At 43.8% G+C, this 9,583-nt stretch overlaps 1 protein-coding gene across 1 annotated transcript in view; it reads right to left on the bottom strand.

Moving 5' to 3' along the window:
- Positions 1-9,583, bottom strand: part of ELOVL2 (ELOVL fatty acid elongase 2) — a 345,230-nt gene that overhangs the window by 300,392 nt on the left and 35,255 nt on the right. The window lies entirely within an intron of this gene.

Consider the following 9,583-nt stretch of genomic DNA (forward strand, 5'->3'; position numbering starts at 1 on the left):
TTTTGCCCCATTCAAAATAAAACAATAAAAATAAAATCAAATATATACACTGCATGCAGAATTATTAGGCAAGTTGTTTTTTGAATCACATGATACTTTTTATACATGTTGTCCTACTCCAAGCTGTTCAGGCTTGAGAGCCAACTACAAATTAAGTAAATCAGATGATGTGCATCTCTGTAATGAGGAGGGGTGTTGTCTAATGACATCAAAACCCTATATAAGGTGCGCTTAATTATTAGGCAACTTCCTTTCCTTTGGCAAAATGGGTCAGAAGAGATTTGACGGGCTCTGAAAAGTCCAAAATTGTGAGATGTCTTGCAGAGGGATGCAGCAGTCTTGAAATTGCCAAACTTTTGAAGCGTGATCACCGAACAATCAAGCGTTTCATGGCAAATGGCCAACAGGGTCGCAAGAAGCATGTTGGGCAAAAAAGGTGCAAAATAACTGCCCATGAATTTAGGAAAATCAAGCGTGATGCTACCAAGATGCCATTTGCCACCAGTTGTGCCATATTTCAGAGCTGCTACGTTACTGGAGTAACAAAAAGCACAAGGTGTGCGATACTCAGGGACATGTCCAAGGTAAGGAAGGCTGAAAAACGACCACCTTTGTACAAGAAACATAAGATAAAACGTCAAGACTGGGCCAAGAAATATCTTAAGACTGACTTTTCAAAGGTTTTATGGACTGATGAAATGAGAGTGACTCTTGATGGGCCAGAGGCTGGATCAGTAAAGAGCAGAGAGCTCCACTCCGACTCAGACGCCAGCAAGGTGGAGGTGGGGTACTGGTATGGGCTGGTATCATCAAAGATGAACTTGTGGGACCTTTTCGGGTTGAGGATGGAGTGAAGCTGAACTCCCAGACCTACTCCCAGTTTCTGGAAGACAACTTCAAGCAGTGGTACAGGAAGAAGTCGGTATCGTTAAATAAAAACATGATTTTCATGCAGGACAATGCTCCATCAGATGCCTCCAACTACTCCACAGCGTGGCTGGCCAGTAAAGGTCTCAAAGAAGAAAAAATAATGATATGGCCCCCTTGTTCACCTGATCTGAACCCCATAGAGAACCTGTGGTCCCTCATAAAATGTGAGATCTACAGGGAGGGAAAACAGTACACCTCTCGGAACAGTGTCTGGGAGGCTGTGGTGGCTGCTGCACGCAATGTTGATTGTAAACAGATCAAGCAACTGACAGAATATATGGATGGAAGGCTGTTGACTGTCATCATAAAGAACGGTGGCTATATTGGTCACTAATTTTTTTGGGTTTTGTTTTTGCATGTTAGAAATGTTTATTTCTAAATTTTGTGCAGTTATATTGGGTTACCTGGTGAAAATAAACAAGTGAGATGGGAATATATTTGGTTTTTATTAAGTTGCCTAATAATTCTGCACAGTAGTAGTTACCTGCACAAATAGATATCCTCCTAAGATAGCCAAATCTAAAAATAACCCACTCCAACTTCCAAAAATATTAAGCTTTGATATTTACGAGTCTTTTGGGTTGATTGAGAACATAGTTGTTGATCAATAATAAAAATAATACTCTAAAATACAACTTGCCTAATAATTCTGCACGCAGTGTACATATTTGGTATTGCCGCGTTCAGAATCGCCCGATCTATCAATAAAAAAAAGGATTAACCTGATCGCTAAACGGCGTAGCAAGAAAAAAATTCAAAACGCCAGAATTAAGGTTTTTTTGGTTGCCGCGACATTGCATTAAAATGCCATAACGGGCGATCAAAAGAACGTATCTGCACAAAAGTAGTATCATTAAAAACGTCAGCTCAGCATGCAAAAAATAAGCCCTCACCTGACCCGAGATCCCGAAAAATGGAAACGCCATGGGTATTGGAAAATGGCACAATTTCTTTTTTTTTTTTTTTAGCAAAGTTTGGAATTTTTTTTCACCACTTAGATAAAAAATAACCTAGACATGTTTGGTGTCTGTAAACTCGTAATGACCTGGGGAATCAAAATGGCAAGTCAGTTTTAGCATTTAGTGAACCTAGCAAAACAGCTAAACAAAAAACAAAGTAGGATTGCACTTTTTTTGCAATTTCACCACACTTGGAATTTTTTTTCCGTTTTCTAGTACTAGACATGGTCAAACCAATGGTGTCATTCAAAAGTACAACTCGTCCCGCAAAAAATAAGCCCTCACATGGCCATATTGACGGAAAAATAAAATTATGACTCCGGGAAGGAGGGGAGGTGAAAAACAAAAACGCAAAAACGAAAAAGGGCTGCGTCTTGAAGGGGTTACGAAAAGGCCATTGACAAATTTTGGGGAGATTCACAAGGAGTGGACTGCTGCTGGAGTTATTGCTTCAAGAGCCACCACATACATATCCAGGACATGGGCTAAAAGTGTCGCATTACTTGTGGCAAGCCACTCATGACCAATTGACAATGCTAGAAGTGTCTTTCCTGGGCCAAGGAGAAAAAGAACTGGACCGTTGCTCAGTGGTCCAAGGTGTTGTTTTCAGATAAATGTAAATGTTGCATTTCATTTGGAAATCAAAGTCCCAGAGTCTGGAGGAAGAGTGGAGAGGCACACAATCCAAGCTGCTTGAGGTCTACTGTGAAGTATCATCAGCTGGTGTAGGTCCACTGTGTTTTATAATTGTGCAGCAACCTGTGCATCAGAATATCATCTGACCCTCAGTGCCTTACTATAAAGAACCAATATTCGCAGCAGGATAGGCAAAAATTTATATTAAAACATAACCTTTATTCTCTCCCTAAGAAAGGCTGATAGCCACAATGCATAATTGGACAACTAAGCATTACCTAATGAAGTGCAAGTGCTCAGACCAAACTGCTCAAGATAAAAAAAACAAAAACTGGTGCAATCTCACCAAAGTAGACTGTCCTTCCATCTAACAAGTGTTATGAAGGACAGCCTACTTTGGTGAGATTGCACCAGTTTTTTATCTTTTTTAGGGTGAGAATAAAGGTTATGTTTTAATATAGATATTTGCCTAGCCTGCTGCGAAAAAAAAAAAAAAAAATTATATATATATATATATATATATATATATATATATATATATATATATATATATTGTAAAGAAAAAAGGAACAGCACAACACTAGTACTTATCTTCGGGTGCAGGGCCCCAGGCAACCAGTCCAATGATTGCACCAGATTCACAAAGATTCAAAGAAGAGGCAGATTGAGCTGAAACGTCGCCCGGCTATGTGGGTCGATTAAACCTACCACATGTTTCACTAGTGGCATAGCGACTGGTCATGTGATTGATGGACGGTATGTATCGCAGAGGTGGGTGGCCCTGTGATGGAAGCCTGGGTATGTTTTGCTCAAGCAGATCTACTGCTGAGGGATTTGTTTACGTTGGGAAGGCTTCCAGGTGATTGGAGAGATGGGCGAGTTCAGTCACCTACAAACCCTCCCAAAGAGGCGTGTCTGAACACGTAAGATGGTTTTGTGTGTAAGGACCTAGGACCTGTGGTGATGTCACGCTCACCTGACTTGCCATGTGACAGGTACCTGGGTGTGGTTACACCTGTGTAAGGAGGTGTGTGTAGCACATGGAGTGAGTGTGTGGGTGTGTTCAGGGTGGACACACTTCCGTGTGTCCTGGCTGGACACTGCAGCATGGTCTGTGTGCCCATAGACGTGAGAGAGCGGAGCTCTACTATGGACATTGAGGAATAATCTGTCTGACGTAAGACTTTACCTGTTGTTCCTGTTGCAATGTGGTTTATGGAGCAATAAACCTGTGAACTTTTAAGGAAACGTGTCTCCTGAGTGTCATCCGCCGCACCTAAGTGAGTGTCCCCTAGACCCGTAGCGGGTGAAATGCTACAATTGGTGGAGAATGCAGGCAACGATCCAAGGAACACAGGTTGCAGCGCTGGCTGGTCTGAGCCAGAAGAGTTGACGGTCTTGACAACCGTGAGTAAATACTGACCGGGGTCAGTGAGAACTGCTGTTTATGGGATACCTCTGAGGAGAAGAGGGATTCGGGAACCTGTGTGGCAAAAACAGGTGATGGATGGAGATCCGTGGTGTACTGACCGGGGTCAGATTGGAAGGAAAAGAGAGACATTTCGTCTGGGCACCTCTGAGGCCGAGGGGTGTCCAGGAACCCATGAAAGTTGCCAACGGGTAACGGTCTGAAAACCGTGTATTATACTGACCGGGGTCAGTGAGAAATTGTGTTTGGGCTGTAAAGCCGGGTGTGTAACGGTCTGAAAACCGTGTATTATGCTGGTCGGGATCAGTGAGAAATTGTGTTTGGGCTGTAAAGCCGGGTGTTTAACAGACCGGAATCTGTGTTGTTCTGACCGGGGTCAGTGAGAGACTGTGTTTTTCTATAAAGCACGTGTGCAGGTGCTTGCTGTGGACCGGCGAGTCCATGTATTTCTTTTTTTCGTCTTTGATAACTTGCTGTGGCTTGGCGGGGCCACGAAGACTGAAGGCGTCTGGCGGTAACTCGGCGGGGTTACGAAGTTTGCTGTGGATCGGCGGGTCCACGAAGGTGACAAGCGGCTTGCTGTGGATCGGCGGGTCCACGAAGTCTGCGGTTGAGCCATGCAGCGTGGTTGCAGCAAGAGGTTCTGCAGCAGCAGGAGCTGCAGTGGCGGCAGCAGCTGTTTGTGATCAGCACCTGGAGGTGCCAGTGATTTGTGTCTGCAGCAGGAGCTGTAGCAGTGCCGGCAGGAGCTGGTGAAGTTTTGAAAAAAAAAAATTATTTGTGCTCCAGGTTATGCAGACTCTTAAAGGGCCAGTGCAAGCCCAGAGACATTCTGATGCATGCTGCGAACTGGGGTCTGATAGTACTGTTGGGTGTACCCCAGGGAAAGGGTGGTGTCCCTAAAGGGTAGCATTCCAAAAAAAAAAATGGGGTGGAAAACCTAAACAGGGATGGTTGCCAAAAAGGGGCGGAGTCCCAAAAAGGGGGCGGTAACCCAAAAAGTAGTAGTTGCCCAAAAAAGGGGTGGAGTTCTGCCGAATGGTGGTTTCCAAAAACAAGGGGGGCGGCAACCCAAAAAGTAGTAGTTGCTCAAAAGGGGGTGGAGTCCCGTGGGATGGTGGTTTCCCAAAAGGGGGCGGAGCATCCCAAAAGCGTGATTCAGTTGGACTGTTGTCCCGGGCAAATGAATTATTGTGTGTGAAAGTTAATGCAGAGAATGCACCCCCTATAGTTGACAGTCCTAAGTTAGGCGTGACCAAGGAAGATGGTGGACGGTCCCAACTTACGGACATGACATCACCTGATGTGTGCCACAATATGACTGTTAGTGGTGTGATGGATAGAATGTGTGGAGCTGACTCCCGGAAAGAGTGTGACTTTGGGGTTCGCCATTCTATGAGGTGTGACACAGATTATGCGGGTGACTGTGACTCTAAGGAAAAGGGAGTACAGTAAAGAAGAGCCCCACCAGAAGGAAAAGTCCTCCCATCGCCGGAGATGTAAAGGATGCAAAGAAGTGGTCCCAGTTGCACCTTGTGAAGAGCTGGAGGAGGCCACCAAAGGAGTGGGGCCTGAAGTAGGTACCACCTCGCGTGATGAAAGCTCAGCCAGTCCAGAGGATGGAGGGAGCGAGCTAAGCATGGTCCAAGAGGCTGTGGATACCCGTTTGAAGCAAGAGGAGCTTCGGAGACAGGCCGCTGAGTGTCGTGTGAGTGCCTTAGAGAAAGAGGTGGTGGAGCTCAGAGGTCGCCTGAAAGAAAGCCAGTCAATGTTTAAAGCAGCCTGGGAGAAGGTGGAGCGGCATGTGTCTATCCTGGCCAAACGTCTGGAAGCTGGTGATGTTCAGAGGAAGTTGGCTGTGAAAGCTGAACAAGATGGGTGTCTAATGACAGCTGAAGAGAAGGAGAGTTCCTTGTTCAAATGTATGATAGACGTACCTGAGGACCTGAGAGAGGCCTGTGCCAGGGAGTCTATGCATGAAGAGTTCAGGAAGGCTGTGGGGGCATGTGGGGTGAGTTGGTCCTCAGAGACTAATCAGTCGGTGATGCTGTCCACAGCTGATGTCACAGCTAAGAGGGTAGCTACCCTGAGTGACTTGTGTCGGAGACCCGGTAGCGGACATGTTGACAAAGAGTCAGTCCAGACAGGTTGTATGGGTGCAAGGGGATTGCGATGCCAGATTGACCATGTTGCCCAAATCCGACTGTCACGAGATGACAAGGGGTCGTCTTTATCAAAGGGTGTGACGGAAATGGTTGACGAATGCCGACGAAAGGGTTCAGTAACAGGCCCTGACTTTGACAGACGGTTTGACTGTTGGGGACGACAGAGAAGGATCTCTGGTCAGGTAATAGAAAGTGCCAAGCCCCACGGCTTTAGGCAGAGGGGGGAATATGTGGCATAGCGACTGGTCATGTGATTGATGGACGGTATGTATCGCAGAGGTGGGTGGCCCTGTGATGGAAGCCTGGGTATGTTTTGCTCAAGCAGATCTACTGCTGAGGGATTTGTTTACGTTGGGAAGGCTTCCAGGTGATTGGAGAGATGGTTGAGTTCAGTCACCTACAAACCCTCCCAAAGAGGCGTGTCTGAACACGTAAGATGGTTTTGTGTGTAAGGACCTGTGGTGATGTCACGCTCACCTGACTAGCCATGTGACAGGTACCTGGGTGTGGTTACACCTATGTAAGGAGGTGTGTGTAGCACATGGAGTGAGTGTGTGGGTGTGTTCAGGGTGGACACACTTCCGTGTGTCCTGGCTGGACAGCAGAGTGGCCTGGGTGTTGGACGGTCCCAAGAGGGGACAGACGTCCTGAACAGCACACAGAGACCATGCTGGACATAGCACGGTCTGTGTGCCCACAGACATGAGAGAACGGAGCTCTACTATGGACATTGAGGAATAATCTGTCTGACGTAAGACTGTTTACCTGTTGTTCCTGTTGCAATGTGGTTTATGGAGCAATAAACCTGTGAACTTTTAAGGAAACATGTCTCCTGAGTGTCATCCGCCGCACCTAAGTGAGTGTCCCCTAGACCCGTATATATATATATATATATATATATATATATATATATATATATATAATCTCCACTATGGTTTATCAAGACCAAGGTCAGCTCAGCCGTCTACCAGGAAATTTTAGATCACTTCATGCTTCCCTCTGCCAGCAAACCTTTTGGAGATGGAAATTTTATTCTCCTGCAGCACTTAGCACCTGTCCACACTGCCAAAGGTTTTAATAACTGGCTTAAAAACAACATTATCACTGTGCTTGATTGACCATTAAACTTGCCTGATCTTAACCCCATAGAGAATCTATGGGGTATTGTCAAGAGGAAGATGAGGGACACCAGACCCAACAATGCAGACAAGATGAAGGCTGCTATCAAAGCAGCCTGGGCTTCGATAATATCTTAGCAGTGCCACAGGCTGATCACCTCCATGCCACACCACATTGCAGTAATTGATGCAAAAGGAGTCCCGACCAAGTATTGAGTGCGTTTACTAAACATACATTTTTAGTTGGCCAACATTTTGGATTTTAAAATCATTTTTCAAGCTGGTGTTATAATGTGTTCTAATTTACTTTTGGGTTTTCATTGGCTGTAAGCCATAATCATCAATATTAACAGAAATAAACACTTGAAATGGATCACTCTGTTTGTAGTGACTCTATATAAAATATGAGTTTCACTTTTTGTATTGAAAAACTGAAATAAAATAACTTTTTGATGATATTCTAATTGTGTGAGAAGCACCTGTAGTCGACTTAATCATGGTATGGAAGGGTACTGAAGCGAAGTTGCTAAATTTGCCAAATATATCAACAACAACGACTACAATCTCACATTTATTTATCTGTCCAATGACAAAACGAATTAGTTAGATATTACCTTAATTGGGGAGATGCAATCCACTATCATTCTCTCTTACAAAAAACACACCGACACCAATTCCATTCTAGAAACACATTCCTGTCATGATAAACATGTTATTAACAATATACCTATTGAGAAATTAATCCGAACTAAAAGAAATTGCTCTTCCATCACATATGAGAGGGAATCAAATATGGTGGTGAATAGATTGAGGTTTAGACGCTGTTCGCAAGGTTCTTTACTTAGTCAAATCAATTGTCAGTCACATTGATAGAAGCACCTTATTAGACCATTCAACAAATAAAATGAAAGACACTCGAAAAAATCATCATAAAAAGATTAAACCGAATGCACCTATGACTTAGTCCCCAATACCATAAAATTACAGCTATAATAAAAAATCCTATCTTTACATCAAGATGACAAACTTGCTAATATTATAAGGAAGTCTGACATACGCTTTGTAGCAAAAAAAAGCTATATTGTCACCCAGTTTAATTGTAAGTAATAACATGTCGATAGGGAACACATGGCCGGCGCACAAAGGTTTCTACCGATGCAGCCATACTCCGTGCAAAACGTGAGATCATGTTACTAAAACCACTACCTTTTCCTCTAATGTGACAGGACAAGAAATTCCCCATAAAAAGTTTCTGCAATACTTCCGGTATGGCATACCTAGTAGAATGAACTTTATGCTAGCTCCAATATGTTGGATGCACTTCAGGACCTCTAAAAGCACGCATGAGAAGACACCTTTCTGATGAAACTTGCACTACAGCAGTCAATCCAACAGCAGTCAATCCAACAGCAGTCAATCCAACAGCAGTCAATCCAACAGCAGTCAATCCAACTGCAGTCAATCCAACTGCAGTCTCCAAACACTGTTCACATATGCATAGAGCGGGTTAAAAGTTGCAGGCATAGAAAAAATATTTAAATCACCTGATGGTGGGGACTTAACAAGGAAAATTCATAACAGAGAATCCTATTGGATTTTTAAATTACAAATGGGAGTACCACTAGGTTTTAATAAATGACATGATTTGATACTTCAATATAACTGACATAATCTTATTATTTTTTCTCTACTTGGATACTGATGTTTTCAAAAAATTTCTTTTTATGTATCCATCTTGCTTTCTTGTTCACTTGTGACGAGCAGCCAATCTAGTTAAACTATATCCCATTCTTGATTGTACCTTGACACAGCTGTTAACCTCCAAGCATTTAAGTCTTTATCTCAGAGTAATGGGACAGACCATGACTAAGGGTATGTGCACACGTCAGGATTTCTTGCAGAAATTTTCCTGACAAAAACCGGACATTTCTGCCAGAAATCCGCATGCGTTATTTTCGCGTTTTTCATGCGTTTTGTGTGCGTTTTTTTCCAAATGCATAGAATAGTGGGAAAAACGCAGAAAATTCGCAAAATTAATGAACATGCTGCTTTTTTTACCGCGATGCGTTTTTTTCGCGGAAAAAAACGCATCATGTGCACAAAACATGCAGAATGCATTCTAAATGATAGGATGCATATGTATGCGTTTTTAATGAGTTTTATAGCGTTTTTATCGTGAAAAAAAAAGCGAAAAAAACTGAACGTGTGCACATACCCTAAGGGTATGTTTCCACGTTACGGATGGGCGGCGGTATCGCCGCAGCGGCGAAGCCGCTCGGCGCTAAGCCCCACCCCCTTAATGGGACGCAATGGTGCCGGATGTGTACAGTACACATCCGGGATCAT

Source organism: Ranitomeya variabilis, chromosome 6 (assembly GCF_051348905.1).
Source record: "Ranitomeya variabilis isolate aRanVar5 chromosome 6, aRanVar5.hap1, whole genome shotgun sequence".
Lineage (NCBI taxonomy): Eukaryota > Metazoa > Chordata > Amphibia > Anura > Dendrobatidae > Ranitomeya > Ranitomeya variabilis.